Source organism: Staurois parvus, unplaced genomic scaffold, assembly GCF_062004578.1.
Source record: "Staurois parvus isolate SC_StPar_1 unplaced genomic scaffold, SC_StPar_1.0 ptg001483l, whole genome shotgun sequence".
Taxonomy (NCBI): domain Eukaryota; kingdom Metazoa; phylum Chordata; class Amphibia; order Anura; family Ranidae; genus Staurois; species Staurois parvus.
In genome coordinates this window covers 70,441-86,576 of record NW_028319279.1, presented here as the reverse complement: position 1 = coordinate 86,576, position 16,136 = coordinate 70,441, and the positions used below count along the sequence as shown (strand labels likewise).

The 16,136-nt window shown below is 51.5% G+C and overlaps 2 non-coding genes across 2 annotated transcripts; one reads left to right on the top strand and one right to left on the bottom strand.

Moving 5' to 3' along the window:
- Positions 1–13,466: 13,466 nt before the first annotated feature.
- LOC149435618 (signal recognition particle RNA) lies at positions 13,467–13,767 on the bottom strand. The gene has a single exon (XR_016308405.1).
- Positions 13,768–14,524: 757 nt separating this feature from the next.
- LOC149435617 (signal recognition particle RNA) lies at positions 14,525–14,825 on the top strand. The gene has a single exon (XR_016308402.1).
- Positions 14,826–16,136: the final 1,311 nt, after the last annotated feature.

Sequence of the window (16,136 nt, the reverse complement as noted above, 5' to 3'; positions counted from 1 at the left end):
GGACACAGAATTGTTACTCAGGGACAGACACAGAATTGTTACTGAGGGATACAGAATTGTTACTGAGGGCCACAGAAACGTTACTTAGGGCCACAGAAACGTTACTTAGGGCCACAGAATTGTTACTTAGGGACAGACACAGAATTGTTATTGAGGGACACAGAATTGTTACTGAGGGCCACAGGACCGTTACTTAGGGCCACAGAAACGTTACTTAGGGCCACAGAATTGTTACTTAGGGACAGACACAGAATTGTTACTGAGGGACACAGATTTGTTACTGAGGGCCATAGAAACGTTACTTAGGGCCACAGAAACATTACTTAGGGCCACAGAATCATTACTTAAGGCAACAGAACCGTTACTTAGGGCCACAGAAACGTTACTTAGGGCCACAGAATTGTTACTTAGGGACAGACACAGAATTGTTACTGAGGGACACAGATTTGTTACTGAGGGCCACAGAAACGTTACTTAGGGCCACAGAATTGTTACTTAGGGCCACAGAAATGTTACTTAGGGCCACAGAAACGTTACTTAGGGCCACAGAATTGTTACTCAGGGACAGGCACAGAATTGTTACTGAGGGATACAGAATTGTTACTGAGGGACACAGAACCGTTACTTAGGGCCACAGAAACGTTACTTAGGGCCACAGAATTGTTACTTAGGGACAGACACAGAATTGTTACTGAGGGACACAGATTTGTTACTGAGGGCCACAGAAACGTTACTTAGGGCCACAGAATCGTTACTTAGGGCCACAGAAACGTTACTTAGGGCCACAGAAACTTTACTTAGGGCCACAGAATTGTTACTTAGGGACACAGAATTGTTACTCAGGGACAGACACAGAATTGTTACTGAGGGATACAGAATTGTTACTGAGGGCCACAGAATCGTTACTTAGGGCCACAGAAACGTTACTTAGGGCCACAGAAACGTTACTTAGGGCCACAGAATTGTTACTTAGGGACAGACACAGAATTGTTATTGAGGGACACAGAATTGTTACTGAGGGCCACAGAACCGTTACTTAGGGCCACAGAAACGTTACTTAGGGACACAGAATTGTTACTCAGGGACAGACACAGAATTGTTACTGAGGGCCACAGAACTGTTACTGAGGGCCACAGAACTGTTACTTAGGGCCACAGAAACGTTACTTAGGGCCACAGAAACGTTACTTAGGGCTACAGAAACGTTACTTAGGGCCACAGATTTGTTACTGAGGGCCACAGAACCGTTACTTAGGGCCACAGAAACGTTACTTAGGGACACAGAATTGTTACTCAGGGACAGACACAGAATTGTTACTCAGGGACACAGAATTGTTACTGAGGGACACAGAATTGTTACTCAGGGACACAGAATTGTTACTCAGGGACACAGAATTGTTACTGAGGGACACAGAATTGTTACTCAGGGACACAGAATTGTTACTCAGGGACACAGAATTGTTACTGAGGGACACAGAATTGTTACTCAGGGACACAGAATTGTTACTGAGGGACACAGAATTGTTACTGAGGGACACAGATTTGTTACTGAGGGACACAGAACCGTTACTTAGGGCCACAGAAACGTTACTTAGGGACACAGAATTGTTACTCAGGGACAGACACAGAATTGTTACTCAGGGACACAGAATTGTTACTGAGGGACACAGAATTGTTACTCAGGGACACAGAATTGTTACTCAGGGACAGACACAGAATTGTTACTGAGGGACACAAAATTGTTACTGAGGGACACAGAATTGTTACTGAGGGACACAGAATTGTTACTGAGGGACACAGAATTGTTACTCAGGGACAGACACAGAATTGTTACTCAGGGACACAGAATCGTTTAATTAAAGAGTATGTCAGACAACATGCAGAGGAGTGGCAGAGAAGGCAATGTTTTAGGAGCGAGCAGACGTGGCAGCAGAGGAAGGGGTCGAGGCAGCACTATTCGCAGCCAGAGGCCAGTGCTCCCGGTGTCATCCAGCGGTCGTGTCTCCACCGACAACCCTGCCGTCATCGATTGGTTGGCTCGGTCGTCTTCCTCTTCCCAGGTCACCTCTGACACCTACAGCCAACGGTCGGTGGGTACGTCAGACACAACCGTTAGTTGGCATGGCCCGGGACCAAGCCCACTGAAATCACGTGTCCTCTACCTGCCCCTGTCCTTTGGTGTTCCCTCACCAAGCGAAGTATCGCATGCTGTGGGCTCAGCCCCACTGTACAGTGAGGAAGAGCAAACAGAGGGCGGTCAGGAACGGGGGGAGACATCCGCCTCTTCAGCAGCCAGGCGAAGAAGTAGTGGCGAGGAGAGTGGCTCGGTAGCCGGTCTAGAGACAGGTCTGTCTCCTGACCCACACGCAGCCGAGGGGGCTAGTAGTGAGGCGGAGACCCTAATTGATGATGAGGAGGCTGATCGCACTTGGCAGCCTCGTCGTCATCAGGCTATTGCTTCCGCATCATCAGGAGAAGAGGGTGGCAGCTTGGCAGCGAGCAAAACAGTCGGTGGGTTGCCCAGGAGGCAGCAGGGTCGCAGCAGTGTCAGTGGAGGCAAACGGCCACGGAGTACAGCACCAGCTCCACTGCAGCCTACCACCACGGCCAGTAGTGGTGCTGGTGTGCACGGAGGAAGCAGCAGTCAGCCAGTGAAGAGTAGCGGGGGCAAAGTTTCCTACTCGGCGGTGTGGCAATTTTTTATCAAGCCGCCCGAGGAAGTAAACGTAGCCGTATGTCGACTATGTGGCCAGAAAGTCAAGCGTGGCCAGGGGGCCCATGTTGGGACTACAGCGTTGCGGCAGCATATGCAGCGTCGCCATTTGGTGGCCTGGGAAAACCGTGATAAAGATACGGCGGTTCTGCCCGCCCCAGCCCCCGCTCCATCACCCGCTCCGTTACTTGCTCCGTCACCCGACGTCAATCGCCCTCTATCAGCCAGTCAAGGCTCCAACACCTCTGCTGAGGGGAGTTGTCGCTCGTTGCCATCTTCCGCTCGTTCAGATGCTCCTTCTCCTGCTACTCCTCTTCACGGATTCCGTCAGCAGTCTTTCTTGGAATCCGTTTCCAAGAGACAACAGTTTGCGAGCACGCACACGACGGTGCAAAAGCTGAACGTCCTCTTGTCCAAGTTGCTGGTGCTGCAGTCCTCAGGACTCAGCACCTTTCCGAGAAATGATGGCTTGTGCCGCACCGCGGTGGAGAGTGCCAAGCCGTCATTTCTTCGCCAAAAAGGCAGTGCCAGCCCTGCATTCACATGTAGAAGAGATGGTGGGCCAGTCTTTGAGCATGTCGGTCTCTGCCAAAGTGTACGGCAGCGCCGACGTGTGGAGCTGTAACTACGGTCAGGGACAGTACATGTCATTTACGGCCCACTGGGTGAACGTGGTGCCGTCACAGCCGCACCAGCAACTTGGACAGGTCACGCCGCTTTTGCCTCCACGTTTGCACGTCCTTGGTCCACAAAAGATGTCCGCCTCTACCACCTCTTCTTCCTTCGTGTCCTCAGCCGCCACCCCTGTGCCAAGTCCCATTACCCGACCGGCATATCACATGTGCAGGGCGCAACGGTGTCACGCTGTGCTGCACCTGGTATGCCTTGGCGAACGTAGTCACACAGGGGAGGAACTTCTCAGTGTAAAGAACAGAGAAATCGACAGATGGCTGTCTCCGCGCAAACTCAAAATCGGAACCATGTTGACCGACAACGGAAAGAACATGGTGTCTGCTCTGCGTCAAGGAAGGTTGTGCCATGCGCCATGCGCCATGCATGGCTTACGTGTTCAATCTGGTTGTCAAGCGGTTCCTAAAATCCACCATCCCACTGCAAGACATCCTTAAAATGTCACGTAAACTTTGCATGCATTTCAGCCATTCCTACACCGCAAAGCACACCCTCCTTGAGCTGCAGCAGCAGAACGGAATTCCACAGCATCGCCTGATCTGCGACGTTGCAACAAGGTGGAATTCAACCCTACACATGTTAGACCGCCTTTACGAACAGCGAAAGGCCATCACCGATTTCCTGATGTTACAAGCGGATAAAGGTACTCCCCTGTGTAACTTCGATGTGAGCCATTGGCAGCTCATGCGTGACACCTGCCGCTTGCTCAGGCCCTTTGAGGAGGCCACGCTATTCGTGAGTCGCCAGGACTATGGGATGAACGACGTCATTCCTCTGTTGCACGTCCTGGAACAAATGCTGTTAACAATGGCTGGTCAGGGTGCGGTAGACGTGGTACACAGATCTCAATGCCACATGACCCCTGTGGGGGCAGGACAGGAAGAAGAGGAGGAGGTAGAGGAGGACATTTGTGCTCAGGAATTATTGAGTGAAATGGGTGGTTTTTCCACTCAGCGGACAGGAGTGGAGGAGCAGGAGCATGTGGTAGAGGAGGAGGAGGAGGAGACAGAGGACCCAGACGCACCGTGGCAGTATGCTGTAGAGATGGAGGCAGGGAGTCTCTCGCATTCCTTGGCACAAATGGCCCATAGCATGCTCGGTTGCTTGCGTAGCGACAGCCGAATAATAACCATCAGACAGAGGGATGACTTTTGGCTGTCCACCTTGTTGGACCCTCGCTACCGTTCAAAAATGGTGGCCTTTTTTACACCTGCTGAGAGGGAGGCCAAAATAACGTACTATAAAAACCACCTATGTAGTCAGTTGGTCTCTGCCTTTGTGCGCCAACGTCCATCCTCAGACACTGTGGGCCCTGTGCGCTCGCGTTCCGCTGCCATGGCAGCAGGGGAGGGGTGGGGTGGTAGGAGCAGTGGTAGCTCCACCAGCAGCGGCTGCCTCAGTCTGCAGTCGATGATGAGTAGCTTTCTTCACCAGCGCAGTGAGGAAACTACTAACCAGCCGCAGCAGCAGCAGCATCAGGTGGACCTGGAGCAGGACCTCAAACAACAGGCTTGGGCCTACTTGGACAGCACCCTGCCAACCGAGGTAGACAATCCCCTTGACTACTGGGCAACGAAACTTGACCTTTGGCCCCAACTAGCTGAATTTGCCCTTGAAAGGCTGTCATGCCCGGCCAGTAGCGTGGCATCGGAGCGCGTGTTTAGTGCGGCAGGAGGTATTGTAACTCCGCGGAGGACACGACTGTCCACCCAAAGTGTGAAGAGACTCACGTTTGTGAAAATGAATCAGGCGTGGATTAGTCTGGATTTCAAACCACCAGTTCCTGACACAACTGACTAAATCCACCATGAATCATGCCCCTGCCATGTGCCACTTTCAGGTCTACTCACACTGCTGGTGTGTTGAATTTTTTGTCATAGGGTGCTGGCAGATTACGGGCCTCCCATAGCTGCTGCCAGGCCCCTAATCTGCCATGGGCCCCTGTACCGCCTCCTCATGCTGCTGCCAGGTCCACAGTGCCTCATGCCATGTGCCACTTTCAAGTCTCCTCACACTGCTGGTGTGTTGAATTTTTTGACATAGGGTGCTGGCAGATTACGGGCCTCCCATAGCTGCTGCCAGGCCCCTAATCTGCCATGGGCCCCTATACCGCCTCCTCATGCTGCTGCCAAGTCCAGAGTCTGTCATGGGTCCCTGTACGGCCTCCCATTGCTGCTGTCTCCATCGCCACACTCTGCCATGTGCCACTTTCAGGTCTCCTCACACACTGCTGGTGTGTTGAATTTTTTGACATAGGGTGCTGGCAGATTACGGGCCTCCCATAGCTGCTGCCAGGCCCCTAATCTGCCATGGGCCCCTGTACTGCCTCCTCATGCTGCCGCCAGGTCCACAGTGTCTCATGCCATGTGCCACTTTCAGGTCTCCTCACACTGCTGGTGTGTTGAATTTTTTGACATAGGGTGCTGGCAGATTACGGGCCTCCCATAGCTGCTGCCAGGCCCCTAATCTGCCATGGGCCCCTATACCGCCTCCTCATGCTGCTGCCAAGTCCAGAGTCTGTCATGGGTCCCTGTACGGCCTCCCATTGCTGCTGTCTCCATCGCCACACTCTGCCATGTGCCACTTTCAGGTCTCCTCACACTGCTGGTGTGTTGAATTTTTTGACATAGGGTGCTGGCAGATTACGGGCCTCCCATAGCTGCTGCCAGGCCCCTAATCTGCCATGGGCCCCTGTACCGCCTCCTCATGCTGCTGCCAGGTCCACAGTGTCTCATGCCATGTGCCACTTTCAGGTCTCCTCACAAAGCTGGTGTGTTCAATTTTTTGACATAGGGTGCTGGCAGATTACGGGCCTCCTATAGCTGCTGCCAGGCCCCTAATCTGCCATGGGCCCCTATACTGCCTCCTCATGCTGCTGCCAGGTCCAGAGTCTCTCATGGGCCCCTGTACGGCCTCCCATTGCTGCTGTCTCCATTGCCACACTCTGCCATGTGCCACTTTCAGGTCTCCTCACACACTGCTGGTGTGTTGAATTTTTTGACATAGCGTGCTGGCAGATTACGGGCCTCCCATAGCTGCTGCCAGGCCCCTAATCTGCCATGGGCCCCTGTACCGCTTCCTCATGCTGCTGCCAGGTCCACAGTGTCACATGCCATGTGCCACTTTCAGGTCTCCTCACACTGCTGGTGTGTTGAATTTTTTGACATAGGGTGCTGGCAGATTACGGGCCTCCTATAGCTGCTGCCAGGCCCCTAATCTGCCATGGGCCCCTATACCGCCTCCTCATGCTGCTGCCAGGTCCAGAGTCTCTCATGGGTCCCTGTACGGCCTCCCATTGCTGCTGTCTCCATCGCCACACTCTGCCATGTGCCACTTTCAGGTCTCCTCACACTGCTGGTGTGTTCCATTTTTTGTCATAGGGTGCTGGCAGATTACGGGCCTCCCATAGCTGCTGCCAGGCCCCTAATCTGCCATGGGCCCCTATACCACCTCCTCATGCTGCTGCCAAGTCTAGAGTCTGTCATGGGTCCCTGTACGGCCTCCCATTGCTGCTGTCTCCATCGCCACACTCTGCCATGTGCCACTTTCAGGTCTCCTCACACACTGCTGGTGTGTTGAATTTTTTGACAAAGGGTGCTGGCAGATTACGGGCCTCCCATAGCTGCTGCCAGGCCCCTAATCTGCCATGGGCCCCTGTACCGCCTCCTCATGCTGCTGCCAGGTCCACAGTGTCTCATGCCATGTGCCACTTTCAGGTCTCCTCACACTGCTGGTGTGTTGAATTTTTTGACATAGGGTGCTGGCAGATTACGGGCCTCCCATAGCTGCTGCCAGGCCCCTAATCTGCCATAGGCCCCTATATACCGCCTCCTCATGCTGCTGCCAGGTCCAGAGTCTCTCATGGGTCCCTGTACGGCCTCCCATTGCTGCTGTCTCCATCGCCACACTCTGCCATGTGCCACTTTCAGGTCTCCTCACACTGCTGGTGTGTTCCATTTTTTGTCATAGGGTGCTGGCAGATTACGGGCCTCCCATAGCTGCTGCCAGGCCCGTAATCTGCCATGGGCCCCTGTACCGCCTCCTCATGCTGCTGCCAGTTCCAGAGTCTGTCATGGGTCCCTGTACGGCCTCCCATTGCTGCTGTCTCCATCGCCACACTCTGCCATGTGCCACTTTCAGGTCTCCTCACACACTGCTGGTGTGTTGAATTTTTTGACATAGGGTGCTGGCAGATTACGGGCCTCCCATAGCTGCTGCCAGGCCCCTAATCTGCCATGGGCCCCTGTACCGCCTCCTCATGCTGCTGCCAGGTCCACAGTGTCTCATGCCATGTGCCACTTTCAGGTCTCCTCACACTGCTGGTGTGTTGAATTTTTTGACATAGGGTGCTGGCAGATTACGGGCCTCCCATAGCTGCTGCCAGGCCCCTAATCTGCCATGGGCCCCTATACCGCCTCCTCATGCTGCTGCCAAGTCCAGAGTCTGTCATGGGTCCCTGTATGGCCTCCCATTGCTGCTGTCTCCATCGCCACACTCTGCCATGTGCCACTTTCAGGTCTCCTCACACACTGCTGGTGTGTTGAATTTTTTGACATAGGGTGCTGGCAGATTACGGGCCTCCCATAGCTGCTGCCAGGCCCCTAATCTGCCATGGGCCCCTGTACCGCCTCCTCATGCTGCTGCCAGGTCCACAGTGTCTCATGCCATGTGCCACTTTCAGGTCTCCTCACACTGCTGGTGTGTTGAATTTTTTGACATAGGGTGCTGGCAGATTATAGGCCTCCCATAGCTGCTGCCAGGCCCCTAATCTGCCATGGGCCCCTATACCGCCTCCTCATGCTGCTGCCAGGTCCAGAGTCTCTCATGGGTCCTTGTACGGCCTCCCATTGCTGCTGTCTCCATCGCCACACTCTGCCATGTGCCACTTTCAGGTCTCCTCACACTGCTGGTGTGTTCCATTTTTTGTCATAGGGTGCTGGCAGATTACGGGCCTCCTATAGCTGCTGCCAGGCCCCTAATCTGCCATAGGCCCCTGTACCGCCTCCTCATGCTGCTGCCAGGTCCAGAGTCTGTCATGGGTCCCTGTACGGCCTCCCATTGCTGCTGTCTCCATTGCCACACTCTGCCATGTGCCACTTTCAGGTCTCCTCACACACTGCTGGTGTGTTGAATTTTTTGACATAGGGTGCTGGCAGATTACGGGCCTCCCATAGCTGCTGCCAGGCCCCTAATCTGCCATGGGCCCCTGTACCGCCTCCTCATGCTGCTGCCAGGTCCACAGTGTCTCATGCCATGTGCCACTTTCAGGTCTCCTCACACTGCTGGTGTGTTCAATTTTTTGACATAGGGTGCTGGCAGATTACGGGCCTCCTATAGCTGCTGCCAGGCCCCTAATCTGCCATGGGCCCCTATATCGCCTCCTCATGCTGCTGCCAGGTCCAGAGTCTCTCATGGGTCCCTGTACGGCCTCCCATTGCTGCTGTCTCCATCGCCACACTCTGCCATGTGCCACTTTCAGGTCTCCTCACACTGCTGGTGTGTTCCATTTTTTGTCATAGGGTGCTGGCAGATTACGGGCCTCCCATAGCTGCTGCCAGGCCCCTAATCTGCCATGGGCCCCTATACCGCCTCCTCATGCTGCTGCCAAGTCCAGAGTCTGTCATGGGTCCCTGTACGGCCTCCCATTGCTGCTGTCTCCATCGCCACACTCTGCCATGTGCCACTTTCAGGTCTCCTCACACACTGCTGGTGTGTTGAATTTTTTGACATAGGGTGCTGGCAGATTACGGGCCTCCCATAGCTGCTGCCAGGCCCCTAATCTGCCATGGGCCCCTGTACCGCCTCCTCATGCTGCTGCCAGGTCCACAGTGTCTCATGCCATGTGCCACTTTCAGGTCTCCTCACACTGCTGGTGTGTTGAATTTTTTGACATAGGGTGCTGGCAGATTACGGGCCTCCCATAGTTGCTGCCAGGCCCCTAATCTGCCATGGGCCCCTATACCGCCTCCTCATGCTGCTGCCAAGTCCAGAGTCTGTCATGGGTCCCTGTACGGCCTCCCATTGCTGCTGTCTCCATCGCCACACTCTGCCATGTGCCACTTTCAGGTCTCCTCACACTGCTGGTGTGTTGAATTTTTTGACATAGGGTGCTGGAAGATTACGGGCCTCCCATAGCTGCTGCCAGGCCCCTAATCTGCCATGGGCCCCTGTACCGCCTCCTCATGCTGCTGCCAGGTCCACAGTGTCTCATGCCATGTGCCACTTTCAGGTCTCCTCACACTGCTGGTGTGTTCAATTTTTTGACATAGGGGGCTGGGAGATTACGGGCCTCCTATAGCTGCTGCCAGGCCCCTAATCTGCCATGGGCCCCTATACCGCCTCCTTATGCTGCTGCCAGGTCCAGAGTCTCTCATGGGTCCCTGTACGGCCTCCCATTGCTGCTGTCTCCATCGCCACACTCTGCCATGTGCCACTTTCAGGTCTCCTCACACACTGCTGGTGTGTTCAATTTTTTGACATAGGGTGCTGGCAGATTACGGGCCTCCCATTGCTGCTGCCACGCCCGTAATCTGCCATGGGCCCCCGTACCGACTCCTCATGCTGTGACGTTGCAACAAGGTGGAATTCAACCCTACATATGTTAGACCGCCTTTACGAACAGCAAAAGGCCATCACAGATTTCCTGATGTTAAAAGCGGATAAAGGTACTCCCTGTGTAACTTAGATGTCAGCCATTGGCAGCTCATGCGTGACACCTGCGCTTGCTCAGGCCCTTTGAGGAGGCCACGCTATTCGTGAGTCGGCAGGACTATGGGATGAACGACGTCATTCCTCTGTTGCACGTCCTGGAACAAATGCTGTTAACAATGGCTGGTCAGGGTGCGGTAGACGTGGCGCACAGATCTCAACGCCACATGACCCCTGTGGGGGCAGGACAGGAAGAAGAGGAGGAGGTAGAGGAGGACATTGGTGCTCAGGAATTATTGAGTGAAATGGGTGGTTTTTCCACTCAGCGGACAGGAGTGGAGGAGCAGGAGCATCTGGTAGAGGAGGAGGAAGAGGAGACAGAGGACCCAGACGCACCGTGGCAGTATGCTGTGGAGATGGAGGCAGGGAGTCCCTCGCATTCCTTGGCACAAATGGCCCATAGCATGCTCGCTTGCTTGCGTACCGACAGCCGAATGATAACCATCAGACAGAGATATGACTTTTGGCTGTCCACCTTGTTGGACTCTCGCTACCGTTCAAAAATGGTGGCCTTTTTCACACCTGCTGAGAGGGAGGCCAAAATAACGTACTATAAAAACCACCTATGTAGTCAGCTGGTCTCTGCCTGTCTGCGCCAATGTCCATCCTCAGACACTGTGGGCCCTGTGCGCTCGCGTTCCGCTGCCATGGCAGCAGGGGAGGGGTGGGGTGGTAGGAGCAGTGGCAGCTCCACCAGCAGCAGCTGCCTCAGTCTGCAGTCGATGATGAGTAGCTTTCTTCACCAGCGCAGTGAGGAAACTAATAACCAGCCGCAGCAGCAGCAGCAGCAGCATCAGGTGGACCTGGAGCAGGACCTCAAACAACAGGCTTAGGCCTACTTGGACAGCACCCTGCCAACCGAGGTAGACAATCCCCTTGACTACTGGGCAACGAAACTTGACCTTTGGCCCCAACTAGCTGAATTTGCCCTTGAAAGGCTGTCATGCCCGGCCAGTAGCGTGGCATCGGAGCGCGTGTTTAGTGCGGCAGGAGGTATTGCAACTCCGCGGAGGACACGACTGTCCACCCAAAGTGTGGAGAGACTCACGTTTGTGAAAATGAATCAGGCGTGGATTAGTCTGGATTTCAAACCACCAGTTCCTGACACAACTGACTAAATCCGCCATGAATCATGCCCCAAACATGTGCCACTTTCAGGTCTCCTCACACTGCTGGTGTGTTCCATTTTTTGTCATAGGGTGCTGGCAGATTACGGGCCTCCCATAGCTGCTGCCAGGCCCCTAATCTGCCATGGGCCCCTATACCGCCTCCTCATGCTGCTGCCAAGTCCAGAGTCTCTCATGGGTCCCTGTACGGCCTCCCATTGCTGCTGTCTCCATCGCCACACTCTGCCATGTGCCACTTTCAGGTCTCCTCACACTGCTGGTGTGTTCCATTTTTTGTCATAGGGTGCTGGCAGATTACGGGCCTCCCATAGCTGCTGCCAGGCCCCTAATCTGCCATGGGCCCCTATACCGCCTCCTCATGCTGCTGCCAGGTCCAGAGTCTGTCATGGGTCCCTGTACGGCCTCCCATTGCTGCTGTCTCCATCGCCACACTCTGCCATGTGCCACTTTCAGGTCTGCTCACACTGCTGGTGTGTTCCATTTTTTGTCATAGGGTGCTGGCAGATTACGGGCCTCCCATAGCTGCTGCCAGGCCCCTAATCTGCCATGGGCCCCCGTACCGACTCCTCATGCTGCTGCCAGGCCCGTAATCTGTCATGGGCCCCTGTAGTCGCTTGTTGGCATATTCCGCTCGTTCAGATGCTCCTTCTCCTGCTACTCCTCTTCACGGATTCCGTCAGCAGTCTTTCTTGGAATCCGTTTCCAAGAGACAACAGTTTGCGAGCACGCACCCGACGGTGCAGAAGCTGAACGTCCTCCTGTCCAAGTTGCTGCTGCCAGGCTCGTAATCTGTCATGCGCCCCTGTACCGCCTCCTCATGCTGCTGCCAGGTCCAGAGTGTGTCATGGGCCCCCGTACCGACTCCTCATGCTGCTGCCAGGCCCGTAATCTGTCATGGGCCCCTGTACCGCCTCCTCATGCTGCTGCCAGGTCCAGAGTGTGTCATGGGCCCCCGTACCGCCTCCCCATGCTGCTGCCAGGTCCAGAGTGTGTCATGGGTCCCTGTACGGCCGCCCATTGCTGCTGCCAGGCCCGTAATCTGCCATGGGCCCCCGTGCCGACTCCTCATGCTGCTGCCAGGCCCGTAATCTGTCATGGGCCCCTGTACCGCCTCCTCATGCTGCTGCCAGGTCCAGAGTGTGTCATGGGTCCCTGTACGGCCTCCCATTGCTGCTGTCTCCATCGCCACACTCTGCCATGTGCCACTTTCAGGTCTCCTCACACTGCTGGTGGTTTCCATTTTTGTCATAGGGTGCTGTATGGCCTCCCATTGCTGCTGCCTCCACCGCCACACTGTGGCTCCACACTCTGGTTTTGGCCCCGTGACTGCCCAAATGAGTGAAGTGTGCGGTGATTCTAAGATCGATGGCACTCATCTGCATGTCATACTGACTGTCAGTATTATTTCTCTTCCCCAGCAGACTCCAAGGGCATTTAAATTAAAGGTACAGTGTTCTGCACTAATATAAAGGCTCTCTGAAGCCTAGAAACACCCTTTTATAAGTTAAATTCGCAGCGAATATATTCGACTCGAATCGAAATTTTCCCACGAATTCGCCGAATCAGTCGAATCGAATTTTTGAATACTTCGCTCATCTCTAATTACAATAAACATATTGCCAAAGTACAGAATGAATGGGAAACTGGGAATTCTATCAACACATTAAGGTGCGATAGGGTGGGGAAGGTGGTGGTGGGGGGTGGGGTGTAGATGATTGCGGTTGCACAGTATATATTAATGTGTGCATGGACAAGGCATACACAGTATCATTTCTTTTGCATCCTGGTACTGTTTTTTGGCATCTGCCTTAATCGATAATTGCACCGCACAACTTGTTATGCTTCTTCAATGCCTCATTTTTTTTTTACTGTAACCCCCTGTTTTAGTCCACACCCTTCAAAAAATTAAGCCATCATGTTAAATGGAATGCTGTGTATTTCTGCAAAACGCATCAGAAAACGCATAGGTGTGAACCTAAACTAAGGAAAGTTTTCCTTTAATTTAAAAACAGTTGTAAGCACAAAGCTACATTCATACAAATATGTAGCAGAGGGTTATCCAATATTGTGATGGCGGGGGCCACCTATGCACACAAAACATCTCACCAATGCTTTGGCACTCTGATTGGTACTAGTTAGATGCATCTAAATGGTGACCTAATGTTATAGAAATCTTCAATATATCATATTTACTGTATATTAAAAAAAAGATTCATTAAAGGTGTAAATAAAAGACTGTGTCCTGCTGTATCATCTAGGCTGCTCTACACTGGCTATTCACAGGTGCAATCCCACTACTGATCGGCATGGGGATTTTGACCTGCTCCATTTCTGACCTGGGCCGGTTCACCCCTCCTTAGAACAACCTGGTAGCCCCAGGCTCCCCTAGAGCCACCATATTGATACCAACCTTAGTGTGGACACCCGCTCAACATAGCACAGAGTAGACCAGAACTCCTGGACTCAAGCAATCCGACAGCCTCAGCCTCCCAAGTAGCTGGGATTACAGACGCACGCCACCGCACCCGGCGATGGAAAGTTTACAAAGAGATACTAAAACTTCAACACCAAATGATGACAAAACTCTCCCATCTAGAGTCAATATTGCTAATTGCAATTGTTTTATTAACATTACAATAAACATATTCTCAAAGTACAGCATGAATGGAAAACTGAGGTGATTGTAGCCGTATTAGTGCACTTGCGACAAAAACAATTGAGTACTGTCCGTGATACTTTTTTTTATTTGCAGTAACGTACAATTTTGAGGACGAAAGCAGTACTGCAGAAACCTAGCCTTAGGAAATATGGAGCTTACCATTCCTAGCTTCTGTTCTGCAAATGCTGGTTCAGAAATGTCTATCAGGGAGGACAGTTTGTAGAATGATAAAGAAGTGCTAGACTATATGGCAGAAAATAGCTATGTCTTAATTTTTTGAAGGGTGTGGACTAAAACAGGGGGTTACAGTAAAAAACAAAAAAATTAAGCATTGAAGAAGAATAACAAGTTGTGCGGTGCAATTATCGTATAAGGGCAGATGCCAAAAAACAGTACCAGGATGCAAAAGAAATTATACTGTGTATGCTTTGTCCATGCACACATTAATATATACTGTGCGACTGCAATCAACTACACCCCACCCCCACCACCACCTTCCCCACCCTATTGCACCTTAATGTGTTGATAGAATTCCCAGATTGCAATTAGCAATATTGACTCTAGATGGCAGAGATTTGTCATCATTTGGTATTGAAGTTTTAGTATCTCTTTGTAAACTGTTTCAATCGCCGGGTGCGGTGGCGTGCGTCTGTAATCCCAGTTACTTGGGAGGCTGAGACTGTCGGATTGCTTGAGTCCAGGAGTTCTGGTCTACTCTGTGCTATGTTGAGTGGGTGTCCACACTAAGGTTGGTATCAATATGGTGGCTCTAGGGGAACCTGGGGCTACCAGGTTGTCCTAAGGAGGGGTGAACCGGCCCAGGTCAGAAATGGAGCAGGTCAAAACCCCTGTGCCAATCAGTAGTGGGATTGCACCTGTGAATAGCCAGTGTAGAGCAGCCTGGATGATACAGTGGGACACAGTCTTTCTTATTTTACACCTTTAATGTATCTTTTTTTAATATACAGTAAATATGATATATTGAAGATTTCTGTAACATTAGATCATCTTTTAGTTGCATTGAAAAAAATCACAAAATAAAACAGACCCCATATTACATAGTAATGCATGATGGAACAGTAATCTGAGAATTTATCCCAGATTTCTTGAGATGTAGCCAGTGTAGTGCAGCCTGGACAATACAGTGAGACACAGACTTTTTCACCTACACAGCTTTACAACCACTGGGACTGAAACTGACCACTTAAACTATATATTTATTGATTTGTTTGATTATTCTTTGTAATATTTTGCATTCGTGACTTTTACAATTGATTGCACTATTGATAATCTGTGATAACTAATGAAGGGGTCCTGCATCATTCTGAAACTTAGCGTTTTTACCACTGTGATGTGATCTCTTTAATTAATACTTGAATATTATTTTAAAGATACATGGTGTGCTGGCGATATATTCTTTGATTGTGTTGCTCTCAGTCTCTTCCAAATTCCTTTTTCTTGCTGCTGTGATTTCACTTCCTCTTAGAAGGTGGCTACGTTCTTTCTCCATGGCCCCACTGTATGTAGGATTGCAGCCACTGTCTCTTGTCCTCACCCCAGATGGACTATGGGATTTGTAGTGTGAATAGAGCAGTGACCACAAGTAACATGTTACAAACAAACGGAAGTGAGGAGAGAAATGAGAGGCCTGGGAGCTTATGAAGGCTGTTACAAGTGGGGCCATGGAGAAAGAACGTAGCCACCTTCTAAGAGGAAGTGAAATCACAGCAGCAAAAGAAAAAGGAATTTGGAAGAGACTGAGAGCAACACAATCAAAGAATATATCGCCAGCACACCATGTATCTTTAAAATAATATTCAAGTATTAATTAAAGAGATCACATCACAGTGGTAAAAACACTAAGTTTCAGAATGATGCAGGACCCCTTCATTAGTTATCACATATTATCAATGTTGCAATCAATTGTAAAAGTCACCAATGCAAAATATTACAAACAATACCCAAACAAATCAATAAATAGTCTAAGTGGTCAGTATCAGTCCCAGTGCTTGTAAAGCTGTGTAGGTGAAAAAGTCTGTGTCTCACTGTATTGTCCAGGCTGCACTACACTGGCTACATCTCAAGAATTCTGGGATAAATTCTCGGATCGCTGTTCCATCATGCATTACTATGTAATATGGGGTCTGTTTTATTTTGTGCTTTTTTAAATGCAACTAAAAGATGATCTAATATCATCCAGGCTGCTCTACACTGGCTATTCACAGGTGCAATCCCACTTA